The sequence below is a fragment of the Balaenoptera physalus genome (assembly GCF_965194825.1).
Source record: "Balaenoptera physalus genome assembly, chromosome: 11".
Taxonomy (NCBI): Eukaryota; Metazoa; Chordata; class Mammalia; order Artiodactyla; family Balaenopteridae; genus Balaenoptera; species Balaenoptera physalus.
Window position 1 is genome coordinate 108,150,577 of NC_138896.1, and position 26,381 is coordinate 108,176,957.

General features: G+C 49.0%; 3 long non-coding RNA genes across 4 annotated transcripts in view; 1 reads left to right on the top strand and 2 right to left on the bottom strand.

Moving 5' to 3' along the window:
* Window positions 1-25,567, top strand: part of LOC309638284 — a 39,400-nt gene extending 13,833 nt beyond the window's left edge. The window contains exons 3-5 of one of the 2 annotated variants that reach the window (XR_014251046.1): window positions 13,180-13,276; window positions 21,918-21,978; window positions 25,230-25,567. This is a non-coding gene — a long non-coding RNA (uncharacterized lncRNA). The remainder of the gene's footprint in view (window positions 1-13,179; window positions 13,277-21,917; window positions 21,979-25,229) is intronic. The other variant, XR_014251047.1, reaches the window with a different exon arrangement.
* On the bottom strand, window positions 7,317-10,979 carry LOC309638287. Its single transcript, XR_014251051.1, has 4 exons — window positions 10,688-10,979; window positions 8,128-8,153; window positions 7,788-7,840; window positions 7,317-7,436 (listed from the first exon to the last, which is right to left on the bottom strand). It is a non-coding gene; the product is annotated as an uncharacterized lncRNA (long non-coding RNA).
* Window positions 13,649-25,983, bottom strand: LOC309638291. Its single transcript, XR_014251055.1, has 3 exons — window positions 25,903-25,983; window positions 16,706-16,816; window positions 13,649-16,142 (listed from the first exon to the last, which is right to left on the bottom strand). It is a non-coding gene; the product is annotated as an uncharacterized lncRNA (long non-coding RNA).
* Between the last annotated feature and the right edge of the window lie 398 nt (window positions 25,984-26,381).

Genomic DNA, 26,381 nt, shown 5'->3' on the forward strand with positions numbered 1-26,381 from the left:
TCTCACCCTCTCTCACTCAGGCTCCCTGACAACCTTTCTCACTCGGGCTCCCTCACAAACTCCTAACTCAGGCTCCCACTCACCTCCCTCACTCAGGCTCCTTCACAACCTCTCTCACTCAGGTTCCCTCACACCCTCTCTCAGGCTCCCTCTCACCCTCCCTCATTGTGACCTCGCTCTCACCCTCTCTCCCTGAGGCTCCCTGACAACCTCCCTCACTCAGGCTCCCTTACAACCTCTCTCACTGAGACTCCGTCAGAACCTCTCTCACTCAGGCTCTCTCTCACAGTCCCTATTGTGACCTCCCTCTCACCTTCCCTCACTCAGGCTCCCTCACAACCTCTCTCACTCAGACTCCCTCACAAACTCTCTCACTCAGGCTCAATCACAAAGTCTCACACTCAGGCTCCATCACAACCTCTCTCACTCAGCCTCCTTCTCAACTTCCCTCATTCTGACCTTGCTCCCTCTCAACCTCCCTCATTGTGACCTCGCTCTCACCCTCCCTCACTCAGGCTCCCTCACAACCTCTCTCACTCAGGCTCCCTTACAACGTCTGTCACTCAGGCTCCCACTCACCCTCCCTCACTCAGACTTCCTCACAACCTCTCTCACTCAGGCTCCCACTCACCCTCCCTCACTCAGGCTCCCTCACAACCTCTCTCACTCAGGCTCCCTCACAACCTCTCTCTCTCAGGCTCCATCACAACCTCTCTCACTCAGGCTCCCTCTCACCCTCCCTCATTCAGGCTCCCTCACAACCTCTCTCACTCAGGCTCCCTCACAACCTCTCTCACTCAGGCACCCTCACAACCTCTCTCACTCAGACTCCAACACACTCTCCCTCACTCAGGCTCCCTCACAACCTCTCTGACTCAGACTCCCTCACAACCTCTCTCACTCAGGCTCCCTTACAACATCTCTCACTCAGGCTCACTCACAACCTCTCTCATTCAGACTCCCTCACAACCTCTCTCGCTCAGCCTCCCTCACAACCTCTCTCAGGCTCCCTCTCACCCTCCCTCATTGTGACCTCGCTCTCACCCTCTCTTCCTGAGGCTCCCTGACAACCTCTCTCTCTCAGGCTGAATCACAAACTCTCACACTCAGGCTCCATCAGAACCTGTCTCACTCGGCCTCCCTCTCAACTTCCCTCATTGTGACCTTGCTCTCACCCTCTCTGTGACCTCTTTCTCACCCTCCCTCACTCAGGCTCCCTCACGGCCTCTCTTACTCAGGGTCCCTCACGACCTCTCTCACTCAGGCTCCCTCTCACCATCCCTATTGTGACCTCGCTTTCACCCTCCCTCACTCAGGCTCCCTCAACCCCCTGTCACTCAGGCTCCCTCTCACCCTCTCTCACCCTCTGTGTGACCTCATTCTCACCCTCTCTCACTAAGGCACCCGGACAACCTCTGTCACTTGGGCTCCCTCACCACCTCTCTCACTCAGGCTCCCTTACAACCTCTCTCACTTAGGCTCCCTCACAACCTCTCTCCCTCAGGCTCCCACTCACCCTCCCTCACTCAGGCTCCTTCACAACCTCTCTCACTCAAGCTCCCTCACAACCTCTCTCACTCAAGCTCCCTCTCAACCTCCCTCATTGTGACCTCGCTTTCACCCTCCCTCAATCAGGCTCCCGCACAACCTCTCTCACTCGGGCTCCCTCACAAACTACTAACTCAGGCTCCCACTCACCTCCCTCACTCAGGCTCCTTCACAACCTCTCTCACTCAGGCTCCCTCACAACCTCTCTCAGGCTCCCTCTCACCCTCTCTCATTGTGACCTCGCTCTCACCCTGTCTCCCTGAGGCTCCCTGACAACCTCTCTTACTCAGGCTCCCTTACAACCTCTCTCACTGAGACTCCGTCAGAACCTCTCTCACTCAGGCTCTCTCTCACAGTCCCTATTGTGACCTCCCTCTCACCTTCCCTCACTCAGGCTCCCTCACAACCTCTCTCACTCAGACTCCCTCACAATCTCTCTCACTCAGGCTACCTCACAAACTCTCTCACTCAGGCTCCATCACAACCTCTCTCACTCAGCCTCCCTCTCAACTTCCCTCATTCTGACCTTGCTGTCACCCTCTCTGTGATCTCTTTCTCACCCTCTCTCACTCAGGCTCCCTCACAACCTCTCTCACTCAGGCTCCCTTACAACGTCTGTCACTCAGGCTCCCACTCACCCTCCATCACTCACGCTCCCTCACAACCTCTCTCATTCAGACTCTCTCAGAACCTCTCTCATTCAGGCTCCCTCACAACCTCTCTCACTCAGACTCCCTCACAACCTCTCTCACTCAGCCTCCCTGTCACCCTCCCTCATTGTGACTTCACTCTCACCCTCTCTCACTCAGTCTCCCTCACAACCTCTCTCACTCAGGCTCCCTCTCACCCTCCCTCTTTCTGACCTCGCTCTCACCCTCCCTGTGACATCACTCTCACCCTCTCTCACTCAGGCAACCGGACAACCTCTCTCACTTGGGCAACCTCACAACCTCTCTCACTCAAGCTCCCTCTCACCCTCTCTCACTGTGACCTCACTCTCACCCTCTCTCACTCGGGCTCCCTCACAACCTCTCTCTCTCAGACTCCAACACACCCTCCCTCACTCAGGCTCCCTCACAACCTCTCTCACTCAGGCTCCCTCTCACCCTCCCTCTTTCTGACCTCGCTCTCACCCTCCCTGTGACATCACTCTCACCCTCTCTCACTTAGGCACCCGGACAACCTCTCTCACTTGGGCTCCCTCACAACCTCTCTCACTCAGGCTACCTTACAACCTCTCTCACTCAGGCTCCCTCACAACCTCTCTCACTGAGGCTCCCTCTCACCTTCCCTATTGTGACCTCGCTTTCACCGTCCCTCACTCGGGCTCGCTCACAAGCTGTCTCCCTCAGACTCCCTCACAACCTCTGTCACTCAGGCTCCCTCTCACCCTCTCTAATTGTGACCTCACTCTCACTCTCTCTGTGACCTCACTCTTACCCTCTCTCACTCAGGCTCCCTCACTACCTCTTTCACTCAGACTCCCTCACAACCTCTCTCACTCAAGCTCCCTCTCAACCTCCCTCATTGTGACCTCGCTCTCACCCTCCCTCACTCAGGCTCCCTCACAAAATCTCTCACTCAGGCTCCCTCTCACCTTCCCTATTGTGACCTCGCTTTCACCCTCCCTCACTCAGGCTCCCTCACAACCTCTCTCACTCTGGCTCCCTCACAACCTCTCTCCCTCAGACTCCCACTCACCCTCCCTCACTCAGGCTCCCTCACAACCTCTCTCACTCAAGCTCCCTCACAACCTCTCTCACTCAAGCTCCCTCAAAACTTCTCTCACTCAGGCTCCCACTCACCCTCCCTCACTCAACCTCCCTCACAACCTCTCTCACTCAAGCTCCCTCTCAACCTCCCTCCTTGTGACCTCGCTCTCACCCTCCCTCACTCAGGCTCCCTCACAACCTCTCTCACTCAGGCTCCCTCACACCCTCTCTCAGGCTCCATCTCACCCTCCCTCATTGTGACCTCGCTCTCGCCCTGTGTCCCTGAGGCTCCCTGACAACCTCTCTCACTGAGACTCCCTCAGAGCCTCTCTCACTCAGCCTCCCTCTCAACTTCCCTCATTCTGACCTTGCTGTCACCCTCTCTGTGATCTCTTTCTCACCCTCTCTCACTCAGGGTCCCTCACAACCTCGCTCACTCAGGCTCCCTCACCACCTCTCTCGCTCAGGCTCCCTTACAACCTCTCTCACTCAGGCTCCCTCACAACCTCTCTCACTCTGGTTCGCTCACAACCTCTCTCACTAAGGCACCCTCACAACCTCTCCAACTCAGGCTCCCTCACAACCTCTGCCACTCAGGCTCCCTCAAAACCTCTCTCACTCAGACTCCCTCTCACCGTCCCTACCTCAGGCTCCCTCACAACTTCTCTCCCTCAGGCTCCCACTCACCCTCCCTCACTCAGGCTCCCTCACAACCTCTCTCACTCAGCCTCACTGTCACCCTCCCTCATTGTGACTTCACTCTCACCCTCTCGCACTCAGGCTCCCTCAACACCTCTCTCACTCAGTCTCCCTCACAACCTCTCTCACACAGGCTCCCTCTCACACTCTCTCATTGTGACCTCGCTCTCACTCTCTCTGTGACATCACTCTCACCCTCTCTCACTTAGGCACCCGGACAACCTCTCTCATTTGGGCTCCCTCACAACCTCTCTCACTCAGGCTACCTTACAACCTCTCTCACTCAGGCTCCCTCACAACCTCTCTCATTGAGGCTCCCTCTCACCTTCCCTATTGTGACCTCGCTTTCACCGTCCCTCACTCGGGCTCGCTCACAAGCTGTCTCCCTCAGACTCCCTCACAACCTCTCTCACTCAGGCTCCCTCTCACCCTCTCTAATTGTGACCTCACTCTCACTCTCTCTGTGACCTCACTCTTACCCTCTCTCACTCAGGCTCCCTCACTACCTCTTTCACTCAGACTCCCTCACAACCTCTCTCACTCAAGCTCCCTCTCAACCTCCCTCATTGTGACCTCGCTCTCACCCTCCCTCACTCAGGCTCCCTCACAACCTCTCTCACTCAGGCTCCCTCACAACCTCTGTCACTCAGGCTCCCTCACAACCTCTCTCACTCAGACTCCCTCTCACTGTCCCTACCTCAGGCTCCCTCACAACCTCTCTCGCTCAGGCTCCCACTCACCCTCCCTCACTCAGGCTCCCTCACAACCTCTCTCACTCAAGCTCCCTCACAACCTCTCTCACTCAAGCTCCCTCACAACTTCTCTCACTCAGGCTCCCACTCACCCTCCCTCACTCAGCGTCCCTCACAACCTCTCTCACTCAAGCTCCCTCTCAAACTCCCTCATTGTGACCTCGCTCTCACCCTCCCTCACTCAGGCTCCCTCACAACCTCTCTCACTCGGGCTCCCTCACAAACTACTAACTCAGGCTCCCACTCACCTCCCTCACTCAGGCTCCTTCACAACCTCTCTCACTCAGGCTCCCTCACACCCTCTCTCAGGCTCCCTCTCACCCTCCCTCATTGTGACCTCGCTCTCACCCTCTCTCCCTGAGGCTCCCTGACAACCTCCCTCACTCAGGCTCCCATACAACCTCTCTCACTGAGACTCCGTCACAACGTCTCTCACTCAGGCTCCATCACAACCTCTCTCACTCAGCCTCCCTCTCAACTTCCTTCATTCTGACCTTGCTGTCACCCTCTCTGTGATCTCTTTCTCACCCTCTCTCACTCAGGCTCCCTCAGAACCTCTCTCACTCAGGCTCCCTTACAACGTCTGTCACTCAGGCTCCCACTCACCCTCCATCACTCACGCTCCCTCACAACCTATCTCATTCAGACTCCCTCAGAACCTCTCTCATTCAGGCTCCCTCACAACCTCTCTCACTCAGACTCCCTCACAACCTCTCTCACTCAGCCTCCCTGTCACCCTCCCTCATTGTGACTTCACTCTCACCCTCTCTCACTCAGTCTCCCTCAGAACCTCTCTCACTCAGGCTCCCTCACAACCTCTCTCACTCAGCCTCCCTGTCACCCTCCCTCATTGTGACTTCACTCTCACCCTCTCGCACTCAGGCTCCCTCAAAACCTCTCTCACTCAGTCTCCCTCACAACCTCTCTCACTCAGGCTCCCTCTCACCCTCCCTCTTTCTGACCTCGCTCTCACCCTCCCTGTGACATCACTCTCACCCTCTCTCACTCAGGCAACCGGACAACCTCTCTCACTTGGGCTCCCTCACAACCTCTCTCTCTCAGACTCCAACACACCCTCCCTCACTCAGGCTCCCTCACAACCTCGCTCACTCAGGCTCCCTCACAACCTCTCTCACTCAGGCTCCCTCTCACCCTCCCTCTTTCTGACCTCGCTCTCACCCTCCCTGTGACATCACTCTCACCCTCTCTCACTTAGGCACCCGGACGACCTCTCTCACTTGGGCTCCCTCACAACCTCTCTCACTCAGGCTACCTTACAACCTCTCTCACTCAGGCTCCCTCACAACCTCTCTCACTGAGGCTCCCTCTCACCTTCCCTATTGTGACCTCGCTTTCACCGTCCCTCACTGGGGCTCGTTCACAAGCTGTCTCCCTCAGACTCCCTCACAACCTCTGTCACTCAGGCTCCCTCTCACCCTCTCTAATTGTGACCTCACTCTCACTCTCTCTGTGACCTCACTCTTACCCTCTCTCACTCAGGCTCCCTCACTACCTCTTTCACTCAGACTCCCTCACAAACTCTCTCACTCAGGCTCAATCACAAACTCTCACACTCAGGCTCCATCACAACCTCTCTCACTCAGCCTCCTTCTCAACTTCCCTCATTCTGACCTTGCTGTCACCCTCTCTGTGATCTCTTTCTCACCCTCTCTCATTTAGGCTCCCTTACAACGTCTGTCACTCAGGCTCCCACTCACCCTCCCTCACTCAGACTTCCTCACAACCTCTCTCACTCAGGCTCCCACTCACCCTCCCTCACTCAGGCTCCCTCACAACCTCTCTCACTCAGGCTCCCTCACAACCTCTCTCACTCAGGCACCCTCACAACCTCTCTCACTCAGACTCCAACACACTCTCCCTCACTCAGGCTCCCTCACAACCTCTCTGACTCAGACTCCCTCACAACCTCTCTCACTCAGGCTCCCTCTCACTCTCCCTATTGTGACCTCGCTCTCACGCTGCCTCACTCAGGCTCCCTCACAACATCTCTCACTCAGGCTCACTCACAACGTCTCTCATTCAGACTCCCTCACAACCTCTCTCGCTCAGCCTCCCTCACAACCTCTCTCAGGCTCCCTCTCACCCTCCCTCATTGTGACCTCGCTCTCAGCCTCTCTCCCTGAGGCTCCCTGACAGCCTCTCTCACTCAGGCTCAATCACAAACTCTCACACTCAGGCTCCATCAGAACCTGTCTCACTCAGCCTCCCTCTCAACTTCCCTCATTGTGACATTGCTCTCACCCTCTCTGTGACCTCTTTCTCACCCTCCCTCACTCAGGCTCCCTCACAACCTCTCTCTCTCAGGCTGAATCACAAACTCTCACAGTCAGGCTCCATCAGAACCTGTCTCACTCAGCCTCCCTCTCAACTTCCCTCATTGTGACCTTGCTCTCACCCTCTCTGTGACCTCTTTCTCACCCTCCCTCACTCAGGCTCCCTCACGGCCTCTCTCACTCAGGGTCCCTCACGACCTCTCTCACTCAGGCTCCCTCTCACCATCCCTATTGTGACCTCGCTTTCACCCTCCCTCACTCAGGCTCCCTCAACCCCCTGTCACTCAGGGTCCCTCTCACCCTCTCTCATTGTGACCTCTTTCTCACCCTCTCTTACTCAGGCTCCCTCACAACCTCTCTCACTCAGGCTCCCTCAAAACCTCTCTCACTCAGGCTCCCTCACAATCTCTCTCACTCAGGCTCTCTCTCACCTTCCCTATTGTGACTTCACAACCTCTCTCTCAGGCTCTCTCACACCCCCTATCACTGAGACTCCCTCACGACCTCTCTCACTCAGGCTCCCTCTCACCCTCTCTCACCCTCTGTGTGACCTCATTCTCACCCTCTCTCACTAAGGCACCCGGACAACCTCTGTCACTTGGGCTCCCTCACCACCTCTCTCACTCAGGCTCCCTTACAACCTCCCTCACTCAGGCTCCTTCACAACCTCTCTCACTCAAGCTCCCTCACAACCTCTCTCACTCAGGCTCCCACTCACCCTCCCTCACTCAGCCTCCCTCACAACCTCTCTCACTCAAGCTCCCTCTCAACCTCGCTTTCACCCTCCCTCAATCAGGCTCCCTCACAACCTCTATCACTCAGACTCCCTCACAACCTCTCTCACTCAGGCTCCCTCTCACCCTCTCTCATTGTGACCTCACTCTCACCCTCTCTCACTCAGGCTCCCTGACAACCTTTCTCACTCGGGCTGCCTCACAAACTACTAACTCAGGCTCCCTCTCATTCTCCCTCATTGTGACCTCGCTCTCACCCTGTCTCCCTGAGGCTCCCTGACAACCTCTCTCACTGAGACTCCCTCAGAACCTCTCTCACTCAGGCTCTCTCTCACAGTGCCTATTGTGACCTCCCTCTCACCTTCCCTCACTCAGGCTCCCTCACAACCTCTCTCACTCAGACTCCCTCACAACCTCTCTCACTCAGGCTCAATCACAAACTCTCACACTCAGGCTCCATCACAACCTCTCTCACTCAGCCTCCCTCTCAACTTCCCTCATTCTGACCTTGCTGTCACCCTCTCTGTGATCTCTTTCTCACCCTCTCTCACTCAGGCTCCCTCACAACCTCTCTCACTCAGGCTCCCACTCAACCTCCCTCACTCAGACTTCCTCACAACCTCTCTCATTCAGGCTCCCTCACAACCTCTCTCACTCAGCCTCCCTGTCACCCTCCTTCATTGTGACTTCACTCTCACCCTCTCGCACTCAGGCTCCCTCAAAACCTCTCTCACTCAGTCTCCCTCACAACCTCTCTCACTCAGGCTCCCTCTCACCCTCCCTCTTTCTGACCTCGCTCTCACCCTCCCTGTGACATCATTCTCACCCTCTCTCACTCAGGCAACCGGACAACCTCTCTCACTTGGGCAACCTCACAACCTCTCTCACTCAAGCTCCCTCTCACCCTCTCTCACTGTGACCTCACTCTCACCCTCTCTCACTCGGGCTCCCTCACAACCTTTCTCTCTCAGACTCCAACACACCCTCCCTCACTCAGGCTCCCTCACAACCTCGCTCACTCAGGCTCCCTCACAACCTCGCTCACTCAGGCTCCCTCACAACCTCTCTCACTCAGGCTCCCTCTCACCCTCCCTCTTTCTGACCTCGCTCTCACCCTCCCTGTGACATCACTCTCACCCTCTCTCACTTAGGCACCCGGACAACCTCTCTCACTTGGGCTCCCTCACAACCTCTCTTACTCAGGCTATCTTACAACCTCTCTCACTCAGGCTCCCTCACAAACTCTCTCACTCAGTCTCCCTCTCACCTTCCCTATTGTGACCTCGCTTTCACCCTCCCTCACTCAGGCTCCCTCACAACCTCTCTCACTCAGGCTCCCTCACAACCTCTGTCACTCAGGCTCCCTCACAACCTCTCTCACTCAGACTCCCTCTCACCGTCCCTACCTCAGGCTCCCTCACAACCTCTCTCCCTCAGGCTCCCACTCACCCTACCTCACTCAGGCTCCCTCACAACCTCTCTCACTCAGGCTCCCTCTCGCCCTCTCTCATTTTGACCTAACTCTCACCCTCTCTCACTCAGGCTCCCTCACACCCTCTCTCAGGCTCCCTCTCACCCTCCCTCATTGTGACCTCGCTCTCACCCTCTCTCCCTGAGGCTCCCTGACAACCTCCCTCACTCAGGCTCCCTTACAACCTCTCTCACTGAGACTCCGTCAGAACCTCTCTCACTCAGTCTCTCTCTCACAGTCCCTATTGTGACCTCCCTCTCACCTTCCCTCACTCAGGCTCCCTCACAACCTCTGTCACTCAGACTCCCTCACAAACTCTCTCACTCAGGCTCAGTCACAAACTCTCACACTCAGGCTCCATCACAACCTCTCTCACTCAGCCTCCCTCTCAACTTCCCTCATTCTGACCTTGCTGTCACCCTCTCTGTGATCTCTTTCTCACCCTCTCTCACTCAGGCTCCCTCAGAACCTCTCTCACTCAGGCTCCCTTACAACCTCTCTCACTCAGCCTCCCTGTCACCCTCCCTCATTGTGACTTCACTCTCACCCTCTCTCACTCAGTCTCCCTCAGAACCTCTCTCACTCAGGCTCCCTCTCACCCTCCGTCTTTCTGACCTCGCTCTTACCCTCCCTGTGACATCACTCTCACCCTCTCTCATTCAGGCAACCGGACAACCTCTCTCACTTGGGCAACCTCACAACCTCTCTCACTCAAGCTCCCTCTCACCCTCTCTCACTGTGACCTCACTCTCACCCTATCTCACTCGGGCTCCCTCACAACCTCTCTCTCTCAGACTCCAACACACCCTCCCTCACTCAGGCTCCCTCACAACCTCGCTCACTCAGGCTCCCTCACAACCTCTCTCACTCAGGCTCCCTCTCACCCTCCCTCTTTCTGACCTCGCTCTCACCCTCCCTGTGACATCACTCTCACCCTCTCTCACTTAGGCACCCGGACAACCTCTCTCACTTGGGCTCCCTCACAACCTCTCTCACTCAGGCTACCTTACAACCTCTCTCACTCAAGATCCCTCACAACCTCTCTCACTGAGGCTCCCTCTCACCTTCCCTATTGTGACCTCGCTTTCACCGTCCCTCACTGGGGCTCGCTCACAAGCTGTCTCCCTCAGACTCCCTCACAACCTCTGTCACTCAGGCTCCCTCTCACCCTCTCTAATTGTGACCTCACTCTCACTCTCTCTGTGACCTCACTCTTACCCTCTCTCACTCAGGCTCCCTCACTACCTCTTTCACTCAGACTCCCTCACAAACTCTCTCACTCAGGCTCAATCACAAACTCTCACACTCAGGCTCCATCACAACCTCTCTCACTCAGCCTCCTTCTCAACTTCCCTCATTCTGACCTTGCTGTCACCCTCTCTGTGATCTCTTTCTCACCCTCTCTCACTTAGGCTCCCTTACAACGTCTGTCACTCAGGCTCCCACTCACCCTCCCTCACTCAGACTTCCTCACAACCTCTCTCACTCAGGCTCCCACTCACCCTCCCTCACTCAGGCTCCCTCACAAACTCTCTCACTCAGGCTCCCTCACAACCTCTCTCACTCAGGCACCCTCACAACCTCTCTCACTCAGACTCCAACACACTCTCCCTCACTCAGGCTCCCTCACAACCTCTCTGACTCAGACTCCCTCACAACCTCTCTCACTCAGGCTCCCTCTCACCCTCCCTACTGTGACCTCGCTCTCATGCTGCCTCACTCAGGCTCCCTCACAACATCTCTGACTCAGACTCCCTCACAACCTCTCTCACTCAGGCTCCCTCTCACCCTCTCTCATTGTGACCTCACTCTCACTCGCTGTGACCTCACTCTTACCCTCTCTCACTCAGGCTCTCTCACTACCTCTTTCACTCAGACTCCCTCACAACCTCTCTCACTCAAGCTCCCTCTCAACCTCCCTCATTGTGACCCCGCTCTCACCCTCTCTCACTCAGGCTCCCTCACAAACTTCCTCACTCAGGCTCCCTCACAACCTCTGTCACTCTGGTTCGCTCACAACCTCCCTCACTCAGGCTCCCTCACAACCTCTCTCACTCAAGATCCCTGACAACCTCTCTCACTCAGGCTCCCTCTCACCCTCTATATTGTGACCTAGCTCTCATCCTCTGTCACTCAGGCTCCCTCATAACCTCTCTCACTCAGACTCCCTCACAACCTCTCTCATGCAGGCTCCCTCGCACCGTCCCTCAATGTGACCTCACTCTCACCCTCTCTCACTCAGGCACCCGAACAACCTCTCTATCTCGGGCTCCCTCACAACCTCTCTCACTCGCCCTCACAACCTGTCTCACTCAGGCTCCCTCACAACCTCTCTCACTCAGGCTCCCTCTCACCCTCTATATCGTGACCTAGCTCTCATCCTCCGTCACTCAGGCTCCCTCATAACCTCTCTCACTCAGACTCCCTCACAGCCTCTCTCACTCGGGCTCCCTCACAACCTCTCTCACTTGGGCTCCCTCACAACCTCTCTCACTCAGGCTCAATCACAACCTCTCACACTCAGGCTCCATCACAACCTTTCTCATTCAGCCTCCCTCTCACCTTCCCTCATTGTGACCTTGCTCTCACCCTCTGTGTGACCTCTTTCTCACCCTCTCTCACTCAGGCTCGCTCTCACCCCCCTCACTCAGGGTTCCACTCACCCTCTTTCGCTCACGCTCCCTCACAAGCTCTCTCACTCAGACACCCTCACAACCTCTCTCGCTTAGGCTCCCTCTCAACCTCTCTCACTCAGGCTCCTTCACAACCTCTCTCACTCAGGCTCCCTCACAACCTCTATCACTCAGGCTCCCTCAGAACCTCTCTAACTCCGGCTCCCTCACAACCTCTCTCACTCTGGCTCACTCACAACCTCTCTCGCTTAGCCTCCCTCACAGCCTCTGTCACTGAGACTCCCTCACATCCTATCTCACTCAGGCTCCCTCTCACTCTCCCTCATTGTGACCTTGCTCTCACTCTCTCTGTGACCTTACTCTCACCCTCTCTCCCTGAGGCTCCCTGACAACCTCTCTCACTCAGTCTCCCTCACAACCTCTCTCCCTGAGGCTCCCTGACAACCTCTCTCTCTGAGACTCCCTCACAATCTCTCTCACTCAGGCTCTCTCTCACAGTCCCTATTGTGACCTCCCTCTCACCCTCCCTCACTCAGGCTCCCTCACAACCTCTCTCACTCAGGTTCCCTCACATCCTCTCTCACTCAGGCTCCCTCACAACCTCTCTCACTCAGGCTCCCTCACAAGCTCTCTCACTCAGGCTCAATCACAACCTCTCACACTCAGGCTCCATCACAACCTCTCTCACTCAGCCTCCCTCTCACCTTCCCTCATTGTGACCTTGCTCTCACCCTCTCTGTGACCTCTTCCTCACCCTCTCTCACTCAGGCTCGCTCTCACCCCCCTCACTCAGGGTCCCACTCACCCTCTTTCACTCCGGCTCCCTCCTAAGCTCTCTCACTCAGGCTCCCTCACAACGTCTGTCACTCAGGCTCCCACTCACCGTCCTTCACTCAGACTTCCTCACAACCTCTCTCACTCAGGCTCCCTCACAATGTCTGTCACTCAGGCTCCTACTCACCCTCCCTCACTCAGGCTCCCTCACAACCTCTCTCACTCAGGCTCCCTCTCACCCTCCCTCATTGTGACCTCTCTCTCACCCTCCCTCACCTAGGCTCCCTGTCACCCTCCCTCACTCAGCCTCCCTCTCCACCTCCCTCACTCATGCTCCCTCTCACCCTCCCTCACTTGGGCTGCCTCTTACCTTCCTCACTCAGTCTTCCTCTCACCCTCCCTCACTTGGAGTTCTTTCCCACCCTCCTTGCTGCCCTCCTGACTCAGCATATTTTAAAATTCATCCATGTTTCTATAGGTAGCATAGAGTGTTATCCACTGCACCACCAGGGAAATCTCCAATATGTTCTATTTTTTCCCCTTACTTTGCTTCACTGGATAGAACTTCCAATACAATGTTGAATCGACGTGGTGAGTTTAGACATCCTTGCCTGGTTGCTGATATGAAGGAAAGCTTTCCACGTTTCACTATTATGCAGGTTGGTAACTATGTGTATTTCATAGATGCATTTTATTAGTTTTCTTCCTACTTCATTGAAAGCTGTTACCATGAGCGGCTGTTGAATGTTCTCAAATGCTTTTTCTGCCTTAATGAGATGGTCATTAATGTGATGATATATACTGATTGAGTTTTGAATGCGAAACCAAACTCACAATCCTGGGATAAGTACTTCTTGGTCATGATGTGTTATATTTTTATATATTACTGGATTCTATTTTCCAATATATTTTTTTAACATCTTTATTGGAGTATAATTGCTTTACAATGGTGTGTTGGTTTCTGCTTTATAACTATCGTCCAATATTTTCTTAATAATTTTTGTGTTTGAAAGGGATATTGATCTGTTATGTTGGCCCACTAAAAAGAGTAGGGAACATTTTCACCTCCTCTATGTTCCGGAAGAGATGGTGTAAATTAGAATTATTTCTTCTATAAATGTTTGATCTACCTTCCCCAGAGAAGCCATCTTGACCTGGATCTTTGTTTGTGGGAAAGTTCTTTATTACAATTTAATTTTTTTTAACAGTTAAGCGATCATTCAGATTTTTTTTTCAGATTTTTTATTTCTTTTTGTATCCATTTCACTGAGTTGTGATTTTCAAGGAATTTGTTACTTTCTTCTAGGTTGTGAAACTTATTAGCATATAATATTGAATATGTTAACACCTCCTTTCAGTAGACAAAAAAGTACATGAAACATGAGTAAGGATATAGAATATTTAAGCAACACTGTCAACAAACTGTCCTAATTGATATTTATAGACTGAACGCTTGCCGAATACACATTCTATTCAAGTAGTCATGAAATATACATTGCATATAGTCCACATGCTGGACCATAAAATAACTCTCAAAAATCATGTTAAATTAGGTATTAATAAAGATAAGCTCTTTTTCACACCCATTAGGGTAGATACTATTTTTAAAAACCCAGAAAATAACAAGTGTTGGCAAGGATGTAGAGAAATTGGACCCTCATACATTGCTGGTGTGAATGTAAAATGATGCAACCTCTGGGGAAAACATTATGACAGTTCCTCAAAAAATTTAACATAGAATTACTATATCCAGCAATTCCACTTCTGAGTATACATCCAAAGCAATTGAAAGCAGGGTTTCAAGAGATAGTTTTACACCTGTGTGCCAGTAGTACTCTTTGCAATAGCTAAAAGTTAGAAGTAACCCAGGTGTCCAGCAACAGATGACAGATAAACAAAATGTGGTCTCTGCAGACAACGGAATATTGTTCAGCCTTAAAAAGGAAGGAAATTCTGATGCATGCGACAACATGGATGAACCTTGAGGACATTATGCTCAGTGAAATAGGCAGTCACAAAAAGACAAATACTGTATAATTCCACCTATATGTGGTACCTAGAGCAGTCAAATTCATAGAGACAGAAAGTAGAAAGGTGGTTGCCAGGTGCTCAGGGAGAGAGGAATGGGGAGTTAGTGTTTGTTGGGGACAGAGTTTCAGTTTTGGAAAATGAAAAGAGTTCTAGAGATGGATGGGGGTGATTGTTGCACAACAATGTGAATGTACTTATGCCACTGAACTGTACACTTAAAGATGGTTAAGAAGATAATATCTGTTATGTGTATTTACTGTGATGAAAAAGAAAATTAAAAAGCTATCCAGAAAATCTCAAAAATATTTGAAAATCAAACCACCTACTTTTAAATAAGCAATGAATAAAAAACAAAGTAACAGGGGAAGTTTCAAAATATTTTCAACTGGATGAGAGTGAAAACACAGCAGTTCATAATTTGTGGGAAGCCCAGAAACCAGTGCTTGTGGGAAATTAGTAGCTCTTATCATGGTTAGTTTTTATGTGTCAGCTTGACTGGGTCCCGGGGGCGCCCAGACATTTGGTCAAACAACGTCCTGGGTCTCTGCGTGAGGGTGTTTGTGGATGAGATTAACGCCTGAATCGGTAGACTGAGTAAAGTGAATTGCCCTCCCTAATGCGGTCCAGTCAGCTGAAGACCCGAATAGAACAAAAAGGCTGAGTAAGAGGGAATTTCCTTGGCCTGAGTGCTGAGCTGAGACTTGGGTCCTCTCCTGCCCTTGGGCTGGAACTTACCCCATTGGTTCTGCCGGTTCTCAGGCCTTCGGACTTGGGCTGGACCACAGCATTGGCCCTCCTGGGTCTCCGGCTTGCAGACCACACATGTTGGGATTTGTAAGCCTCATTAACCATGTGAATCATTCCTTATAATAAATCTCTTGAGGGACTTCCCAGGCGGTCCAGTGGTTAAGACTTTGCCTTCCAATGCAGGGGGTGCGAGTTCGATCCCTGATGGGGGAACTAAGATCCCATATGCCTCGTGGCCAGAAAACCAAAACATAAGACAGAAGCAATATTGTAACAAATTCAATAAAGAATTAAAAAAAAAAATGGTCCACATCAAAAAAAGTCTTTAAAAATAAATGAATAAATAAATACGTAAATAAATAAATAAATCTCTTGAAACGTACACATGCATGAACATCCTATTCTGGTTCTCTGGAGAACCCTGATTAATACAACTCTAAGCAGTTGTGTCAGGAAGGAATAAAGGTGCACAATCAGCTCCCTCAGGACAGAAAGGAAGTCGAGGTGACTTGGCCAAGGCCGTAGTGGAGGATCCAGGACTGGGGTGCAGACCGCCAGGCTCGGAGTGGCGTCGGGGCCTCACCCTCAAGCTGAGCTGTGTCTCGGCGTCCCCTCGTCCCGCAGGCCTGTGTCAGGGGTGTAGAGGACAAGCAGTGGGGCGAGGACCGTGTCAGCGTCATCCTCAGCGGTGCTCCTGAGGGGAGAGTTTAGGTCGAAGGATGGAGGGAAGCTGTGGGAAGGCAGATCCTGGATTGAGTGGGGCAGGAGGAGGAAGCAGCCGGCTTAGGTGGTGATGAATCCTTCATCCCTGGAGGTGCTATAGCTTGTCTCTGCTCACAGTCAAAACCTATCATTCATGTTCGAACCAGGATTCCACGGACACTTTTCGAGAAGCTAGCATGTTCTGCCTAATCTATCGTGTTTCTTTAAAAAATGATTATTATTCACAATTTTCCGATCATTGGTCTAAAGACCATGAAGCTATTTTAAGCAGGAACGTGGTGCATTTCCCTGACTGAAAAGAAATAATTACTATGTATAAAATAACCAACAAGATCCTACTGTATAGCACAGGGAACTATATTCAATATCTTATAAAACATATAATGGAAAAGAATCTGAAGAGATATATATATATATATATCTATGTGAGCCACTTTGCTATACACCTGAAACATTGTAAATCAACTATACTTCAATAAAAAATATAAATACATAAATAAACAAGATCAGATTTTTTAAAAGAGAAATAATTAAACCAACTAACAAAATGCTCTTGTCCTTGGGTGTGTGGAGCGTTCTAACCTCACCTCGATCGCAGCCCCCAAATACAGGAACATGCACTGGGGCCAAGGTCTCGGTCAGACACAGTGGCGTCATGGGGCACCTCACTCTGCGTCTCTGGGTCTCAGTGTCCTCGCCTGTAAGATGAGAGTGAGCATAAAAGCGTGCATTTGCTGGGTCTCTTGAAAACACTTTCCCAATTCCTGTGTCTTGTGGTTTGATATTTAGTGAGGATGGAAAGATCACAGTTGACAATGGCATCTGGAAAGCTAACAGCTGAGGTGCAGGCAGGGTGTCATTTTCTTCTGCCCAGGAAGAAAAGAACCTGATATTTGAAGCCCAAGTTTCTCAGGATGTCAACTCTTTAGCATCCAAATGCAGCCCATTTTTGCTGAAAGACACACACAGTTCTGTGCCAGGCGAACGTCTCATCCCACCTCAGGGATGAAAATTGGCATTGGAAAACAACAGAGCACTTCGCAGCAGCTCCTTTTAAATCTCTTTTAATGACTAATATCCTCATTTTGGGGTGTCCCTGAACTGACCTGAGCAAAATCAAACTGAGACTAATTAGTGTGGAAGAGATAACACAGATGGGTCCAGTTCCTGTTCTCATGGACACCTCACACTCAAAGTAAGAAAGAAACAGGAAAATAATTCTCATTTTTAAAAAAACATGTCAGGAATTTCCTGGTGGTCCAGTGGTTAAGACTCCGTGCTCTCAATGCAGAGGGCCCGGGTTCAATCCCTGGTCAGGGAACTAGATCCCACACGCCACACAACTAAGAGCCCGCATGCTGCAACTGAAAAAAAAAAAAAAAGATTCCGCATGCCACAGCTAAAGATCCCGCATGCCGCAATGAAGATCTCGCATGCCACAGCTAAAGATCCCGCATGCCGCAATGAAGATCTCGCATGCCACAACTAAGACCCAGTGCAGCCAAAATAAATAAATAAATATTTTTCAAAAAACAACAAAAAAACCCCACATGTCATTAGAAATATCCTTAGCACTGGACTGGATGTCAGGAGAACTGGGTTTTTAGTGTTATTCTACCAACCAAGTGATCATGTGACCTTTTAGAAGCCACTGGCCTTGCTCAGTTTCCAGATCTGTGAAATGGGGTTGGTTTTACTTGCCTACTATGAAATAATAGGAAATGCGTAATTGGTCTCTGCCCCCAGTTCGTGGCATAGAGCTCCTAAAGCCCTTTTAATTTCCTAAATGATAAAAGTACTAGGAGCATCATTAGTTCTAATATTTGGTCCTTAACCCTGGATCCTTACACAGAGCTCTTAAATCCCTTGGGACTCCCTGGCTGATAGGAGGGTCTTTTGTTCTAATGAAGTGAAGAGAAGTTGGATTTAGTGTCACAAACTTATCTTTTTTCCATGAGATAATAATGGTAGGAGAGAAAGTAAGAAATCTCAAATAAAGATGATTTCTGCTGTTGGGACCCAGGGCAGGCCACCCCCAAATATGCCTTAATGGCATAGTAACTATTTTGAATTAAAGTTACTTAAGAGATAGCTGATACAAGAGGGGCACTGTGACCCTCCTGTCTTCCTGAAAGCAGGAAATAAATCTCTCATGTGAAAGGTCCACTCTCTGCACTTGGAGGTAGAAGGACACCCTTATTGCCAGAAACAGGGAATTCAGGGCCGTGAGTCTATACAAACAACCTGTTACTTCTTTAATTTTACCACCCCAAACCCAAACCCTGTTTAGAGTCTTCCCTAATTAAGTACCCAAAGCCTAAGTTTCTTTTTCCTGTCAATTCCTCTCAAATTTATTGTTTCTTTGTCTAAAAAATATAAAAGCTGCTTGCTTTGGCCACTTCTTAGGTCCCTATGAACCTAAGGGACCTAAGGTTCATGAATTTCTAGGTTTCATAAATTTCTATGAAACCTCTATGAGCACGAATTAAAATTTATTTCTTTTCTCCTGTTCATGTGTCTTGTGTCAATTTTATTATTAGTTTCCCTCCGGACACTGCCTTTCTCAATCCTACAAGAAGCATTCAGGGCCCACAGGATAAAAATGGCAGGAAAGACACCCTCCCCCCAGTTAATTAAATCTTGAGTTCATTTAAGTTTCTTATGGGTGCAAAACCACAAAACCTAAATTATCCAGTCAAGTCAGGTTATGACTTAACGACATTACAGTTCGTCACAGTCTAATGTGTACCTTTGTGATGCAAATGTTGTGATATTGTCAACAGTTTAGCTAAACTTACCTGGCTGATCGGTAAATGATTAAGTAAGCCTGCTCCGTGGGCAGGGAGACTGGAGCATCACAAAGTCGCCCTCCCTCTGACAGGCGTCTCAGGTGGAGGGCAGACAATCTGAGGGCTGCTGCAAGGTTGACAGAATAACTGTGGCTCCCCCTTCAGTGAACATATGTGAAGTTATGGAAAAAACAAAATCCCTCTTTTTTTTTTTAAATATTTATTTATTTATTTATTTATGGCTGTGTTGGGTCTTCGTTTCTGTGCGAGGGCTTTCTCTAGTTGCAAGTGGGGACCACTCTTCATCGCGGTGCGTGGGCCTCTCACTGTCGTGGCCTCTCTTGTTGTGGAGCACAGGCTCCAGACGCGCAGGCTCAGTAGTTGTGGCTCACGGGCCCAGTTGCTCTGCGGCATGTGGGATCTTCCCAGACCAGGGCTCGAACCCGTGTCCCCTGCATTGGCAGGCAGATTCTCAGCCACTGCGCCACCAGGGAAGCCCAACAAAATCCCTCTTGATCACTGCATTGGCGAAGCTGTGCGTGAAATGAGTTTCCTAACGTGTATTGGTTTCTTGGGTGTGAATTTTTTTTTATGTATACTGTAAAGCTGGCTGGGGTGTACAAAAGGGAGTGGTGGGAACTGTGGCAAACAGGGGAGGTCACGAATCCTTCTTTTAAAAGTGGCTGCCACTCATCTCCAGCATGTCATTGCCGTGTGGAAATATAAGCCCAGTGTTGCCAGCACTTCAGATGTTTTGAAAGAAATTATAAATCTAGATTTTATATAAAATAGCCTGATTTTTAAATATTGGGAAACAATTCAAATTAAAGAAATCTGGGTAGTGTTTTTTGTCCGATGGTTAGTAGGGCCTCCTTGTGGAGTGAATACTTGACCACTTACTGTGCTAAGCACTGTCCTAATGCTACATGTGTTATTAATGGAATCTTTGTGCCTTAGATACCATGAGGAGCTCCATGTTATCAATGAAGGTGTAACTAACTAACTTCTCAGGGCCACGCAGCCAGTAGGGAGCAGAGCCAGCCTCTGACCAGCATTTGTTAAAGGCCTCAAAGCCAGCTGTGCCCAAGGTGGGCAGGGGGGCCGCCTGCAGCATGAGGGTGCATTGTCCACAGAGATTTTGAAAACAGTAACAAGATGGACTGAAGCTTGTCTGGTTTTTATGCCCATCACACACAGGCAGTATTAAATAATGTCAGTGATAAAATACACACTGTGTATTTATTATTTAGCACACAGGGATAAAATAACAAATCCCTGCAAACTTCTGTAGGTTTAAGTTCTAAAGAATTGCTGTGGCTACTGTTAAGGGGTTTTTAAAATTTTTTTATTTTTTTTAACTGTGGTAAAATTCACATAACATAAAGTTTACCATCTTAATCATTTTTAAATGTTCAGTTCATTAGCATTAAGTATGTGTGTGTATATATATATATATATATATATTTAAATTGGAGTATAGTTGCTTTACAATGTTGTGTTAGTTTCTGCTGTATGGCAAAGTGAATCAGCCACACATATACATATATCCCCTCTTCCTTGGATTTCCTTCCCATTTAGGTCACCACAGAGCATTGAGTAGACTTCCCTGTCATTAGTGTTACATATATTAACATTATTTTACAATCAATCTCCAGGCATTTCATCTTGCAAAACAGAAACCCCATACCCGTTAAATACCACCTCTCATTCCCCCTCCCCTAGCCCTTGGCAACTGTAGGGGAGGAATATTTTTCCTCTACCCTTCTAGGTTCTTTTGGCTGGTCTATTCATTAAATTGACATATGACAGGTTAACAGGAGAAAAACAAATTTATTGTCGTACTTATGGGAGCCTCACATAGACATGAGAGGTCCCAAGACAGTCAGGCAATGGAGGCTTGTGTGCCGGCTGAGCTAAGGTGAAGGGCTAGGGCTCTGGGGCTCCAGGGGGAGGACGACAGGTCACAGGAAGCTGGGAAGAGCAAGTGCTTGGTGAACACAGGTTTGTCAGGCCCTGCAGGAAGACAGGGTCAGGCCCTGCCAAACGCCCAGCTCACCACGCCAGCCCACACTCTGTGGTTATCTCTGGTGGCAGCTCTCTTCCCGGACCATGCCTTCTAATTCTTTTAGGCAGTTAAGGGAGGTACACAGCTCTTCCTGAGTCTTTTGGGCCATGACCGTCTTCAGTTCAGAACGATCCACATGTGAGAGTGGCACGCTTTGGGGTGGCATATTCTGCTCCCCTTCCCAGCTACCGTCTGACTTTCTGTCTCTATGAATCTGACTGCTCTAGGGACCTCATATAAGTGGAATTTTTTTCCATTTGTCTTTTTGTGACTGGCTTATTTCACTGAGCATAATATCCTCAAGGTTCATCCATATTGTATCATGTGTCAGTACTCCCTTCTTCAAGGCTGAATAATATTCCATTGTGTGTATACATCGCATTTTGTTTATCCATTCATCTGTTGATGGATGCTTGGGTTGCTTCTATCTTTTGTCTGTTGTGAACAGTGCTGCTATGAACATATCTCTTTGAGACTCTGCTTTCAATTGTTTGGGTTCCGTAAGTGGAATTACTGGATCATATGGTAATTATATATTTTTTTGAGGAACCTCCATACTGTTTTCCATAGTGGCTGCACCATTTTACATTCCCACCAACAGTGCACAAGGGATCCTATTTCTCCACATCTTCATAACATGTTTTCTGGTTTTGCCTTTTTTTAAAAAAAATAGTAGCCATCATGATGGGTGTGAGATGAGATGAAATCTCATGCAAAAATCATTTGCATTTCCCTAATGATTATGATGTGGAACATCTTTTCATGTACCTATTGGCCATTTGTATATCTTCTTTGGAGAAATCTGTTCAAGTCCTTTGCCCATTTTTTTTTTTTTAAATCGGGTTATTTATATTGGTGTCGTGGAGTTGTAGGAGTTCTTTCTATATTTGGATATTAGCCCCTTATCAGATATGTGACTTGCAAATGTTTTCTCCCGTTCCACAGGTGGCCTTCTAACTCTATTGATTGCATCCTTTGATGCATAGAAGTTTTGAAGTTTGATGTGGTAGTATTTATCTATTTTTACTTTGGTTGCCTGTGCACTGTTGAATTTTAATAACATATAAACATTAAAATTACACACTTTAAAAATGTATGCTTTAACACACAATGTACTCTACATGGATGTTAATTCTGAAAACTCTTAGTTACACAGTCGGCCCCATACATATGGATTTGTGTTTGTTTCCAGAGTAACTTTTGGAATCCTGTGAATTTGCGTCAGACACAGTTCTTGTCTCCAGCCCCCACCACGGTACACATTTCTGTGCCTAAACAGTAGATTCGAAATGATCAATGATGGCACCGTGATTGTCAAGACAGAGAAAACAACTCGTGTTATTGTTATTCAGCCATCCTATGAACCCACTTATGATTCTTACCTGGTTTAAATTTTAAGACAGTGAAACAGAGTGAAAACTGTAAGGGGTAATATTTTTGTTGCTTAAGTGCAAATCTTACCTTCTACTTGAACTATTTTACTGAATTTTCATATTAGATTAAGAATAAAAATTTCTTTTTTGTTGCTATTCTCATTTATTAAATGGACCAGTACACTCTGATATTATTTATTATTGCAACAGGCCAATATGTCAGTATAAGTTTTTTAAAAATACATTAATGTCATTAAAATTATTAATCTATTACCTTTCCCTTTTTGGCTATTAAGTAATATTTATTTTTTATTAAAAACTTGCTTTTGCTGGCTTGCTTGTATATACAAAGCTCAAACAAGTTTTAAAAAGTTATTTTTTCCCAGCGATTATTGTTTTTTTTGTTTTTGTTTTTTTTTTGCCACACCACATGGCTTGTGGGATCTTAGTTCCCCCACCAGGGATTGAACATTGAACCCAGGCCCATGGCAGTGAAAGCGCCCAGTCCTGACCACTGGACCGCCAGGGAACTCCCTCATTTAATGTTTATTACAGGAAATAATTTTTTCTTATAAAGGAGTATTAAATCTTCCTCCCTAAGGGGTTTGATGAGCTAGGTACGACACTGGAGGTATGAAATAGCCAGGTGTGTCCAGACTGGAGGAGAGGGCCTGGGAGGTAGGAGGAAGAGGTGATGCTGTGTGGGAAGTCGGGACACCAGGAAGGGCCTGAGGACCATGGAAGGAGTTTGGACTCTTCTGCCAAAGGCATCTGGGAGGCTCTGGAGGGTGGGCCAGGGGTGCGTGTGCTGCGTCGTGTGGACGCCTCTGGCACCAGTGTGAGCTACCTGGCGGGGAGGTGGGGGGGCCCATTTGGGGAGCCAGGGGTGGGACGTACCCTCCTCCAGTTCTGGTGGCCTAGTGATGTCTGAGGACTCCTGTGTGTCCCTCCAGGGCTGCTGGTGTCAGGCTTAGCCGGCTGGGATAACACACGTGCCAGAACTTCTAAGGGGGCCTGATGGTATGAAGCTGCAATCAGCTTATCCTGCAGCCACTGTCCCATAGCGATGCCTTTGGGGACGAAGGGAGTAGGTGGGTGAGGGTGAGGGGTTCAGTGGTCCAGGGGCAGCTAACTGGCCAAAGCAGTCCCTGACTCCGGCAGAGGATGGACGTGGCAAGTGGAAGAAAACCGTCCTGAGTGAGAGTAAAAGCACAGATAGAAGCTAGATCCTGTGAGCAGGCAGCATGTCTGCGCATTGATAAAAAGCAGCGATTTCTGTAATTAAATGGCGCCATTATCTTACACAAGATGAAGTTTTGGAAAGCATTCTGCCAGGGCTGAAACTGTTCCAATGCTCCCAGACTTTTTCTTATCTTTTATTTCCCCAAACGTCGAGGTTTCCAGCCCGGAGACAGTGCTGAAGGCCCACAGAGGGAACCCCTTTCCTCAGTCCCCAGGGACCGTGACCAGAAGGTGGCTGCAGCCTTGTGCAGCAGGGAAACCACTGGGTGGGTGGGTGTGAGTGAGGGTGCGCTAAAGAAAAACTTTTACTCCAGCAGAAAGGGGCAACACAGACAATGCCAGGAGGGAAAGAGTGCTGAAGGGGGAACCTGGACATTAAAAGCTCATTTCAAGCCATTGCAGTGTGTGAACCTTACGTGGATCCTGATTCTGAAAATACAAACTGTGAAAAAAAAGCTATGATGTTTATGAGACAGTTGGAAGTTTGAACTCTGGATATTTTATGACTGAGGAATTACTGTTCATATTTTAGATGCGATAATAGTATTGTGGTTAGAGTGTACATCTAAAACGGTCCTTATCTTTTAGAGATAGGATGTCTCAGATTTGTTGCAAAATGATACAGGTGAGGGCTGGGGTTGGCTGCAGGTGCATGGTCACGGGACTGGATGGTCATGCCTGGGGCTTCATTATACTATTCTATCAACTACTGTGAATGCTTGAGCTTCTCCACTGCACAATTTTAAAAGTATATTTGTCGCAAAAAGATGGTAGATAGGTTCTAATATGACAACATGCCACTAGGAATAGTTCCTTGCCTTTGAAATTCCTTCTCAACCCTTATTCGCTCAAGAAGAAAGGCCCCTATCATCCAGTGCTTGGTCCTCTCCCGCTGAATGGTGAGAACAGGCCTTGGGCTCTGAGCCTTTGGCAGGAAACAGTGTCTCCTTGTAACTTAATGGCATCCCTTTGTTTCGTTGTATTTATTTTATGGCTACTTCTATTTTGGCAACAGATACTGTTTTTCTACTTAAGAGAGTGACAAAGTTTCCTTTTTAAATATATGTAAACACTTTGATTTAAAGACAAATAGGAAATAACAGCACAGATGGTACTCAGATACTGTAAGGTTTTTCCGAGTGGTAGGAAATGCCGAGCATGGAAGTCACCGATAGAAGTCATTTTCCTATCTCATTTTATTTATCAGGTAGACGAATCTGGGGTCCCTTCATCCCTGAGGGTCTCTATGCCTGCGGCAGCATGGCCTTCTCAGGCCATGCCCACTGTCTCCTTGAATCTCAGATAAAGCACTTGATACCCAGAGAAGGTGCCCAAAGGCAGGGAAGGAGGGTGCTGCATGGACCCCGGGGCCCTGACATGGTCCCTTACCAGGTTCACTGGCAAGTGAAAACGGGAGGGGGGACAGAGTTAAGGACAATATAAAGGGAAACATCTTAAATGGGAAAATGTTCTATCCATCATTTTGTTGCTTCCCATTCGTAGTTTTTTGCTAGGGAAATTTCCTGACTGCCTTAAATTAAGCATACAGGTGGTCAGCAAGCTGTGTCCACCAGGATTACTTTGTTAGGCCTGTTTGTATGTTTGCTTTTTTGGTTGTGTAATTAAACTTTTTTCTTTTTAGATAACTGTAGATTCACATGCAGTTTTAAGACATAGAGGGCTTCCCTGGTGGCGCAGTGTTTGAGAATCTGCCTGCCAATGCAGCGGACACGGGTTCGAGCCCTGGTCCGGGAAGGTCCCACGCAACTAAGCCCATGCGCCACAACTGAGAAGCCCGCACACCGCAACGAAGAGTAGCCCCCGCTCTCCGCAACTAGAGAAAGCCGGTGCGCAGCAACAAAGACCCAACGCAGCCAAATACAAATAAATAAATAAAATTGATTCTTTAAAAAAAAAAAAAAAAGACATAGAGACATATTTAAGACATACAGAGAGACTCATGCACCCTTTTCCCAGTTTCCCCCAATGGTGACTGCTTGCAAAACTATAGGACACACAGGGAACTATATTCAATATCTTGTAATAACCTACAATGGAATAGAACCTGAAAAAATATATATATAAATGAACCACTTTGCTGTACACCTGAAATTAACACAACATTGTAAATCAACTATACTTCAATTAAACAACAAAAAACCCCATAGGAAAACACTGCAACCAGGATTTACCATAGACACAGTCAAGACATAGAACATTTCCAGCTGCACAAAGATTTCACATGTTGTCCTTTTATAGCCACATCACCCCCCACCCCTACCCCGTCTGGCCCTCACCCCCTGTCAATCACTCACCTGTTCTCCAGTTCTATAACATTGCTTTTCAAGAACGTTGTATGAATGGAATTATGCCGTATGTAACCTTTTGCGATTGGCTTTTTTTCCACTCAGCATAATTTCCTGCAGATTTGAGTTGTCCAGTGTGTCAGCAGTTTGTTCCTTTATTGCCGAGTAGCATTCCATGGTGTGGATGCACCCAGTCTGTTCAACCATCACCTGTGGAAGGACCTCTATGCTGTTTTCAGTTTTGGGTTATTATGAATAAAGCTGCTTTGAACATTTTATGTATGGGCTTTTGTGTAAACATACGTTTTCATTTTCCTGGGATAAATGGCCAAGAGTGTGGATGTTTGTTTTTAATAAATCAATTGCATTCATTTACAATTGAGCTGTTTCATCTACAAATCCACATTACTGATTTCTTCTCAATAATCAGAAGATCTGGAATGATGGGGCCATAGGGACTCATGAGCCTAATAGGCCAGATGGGCCTA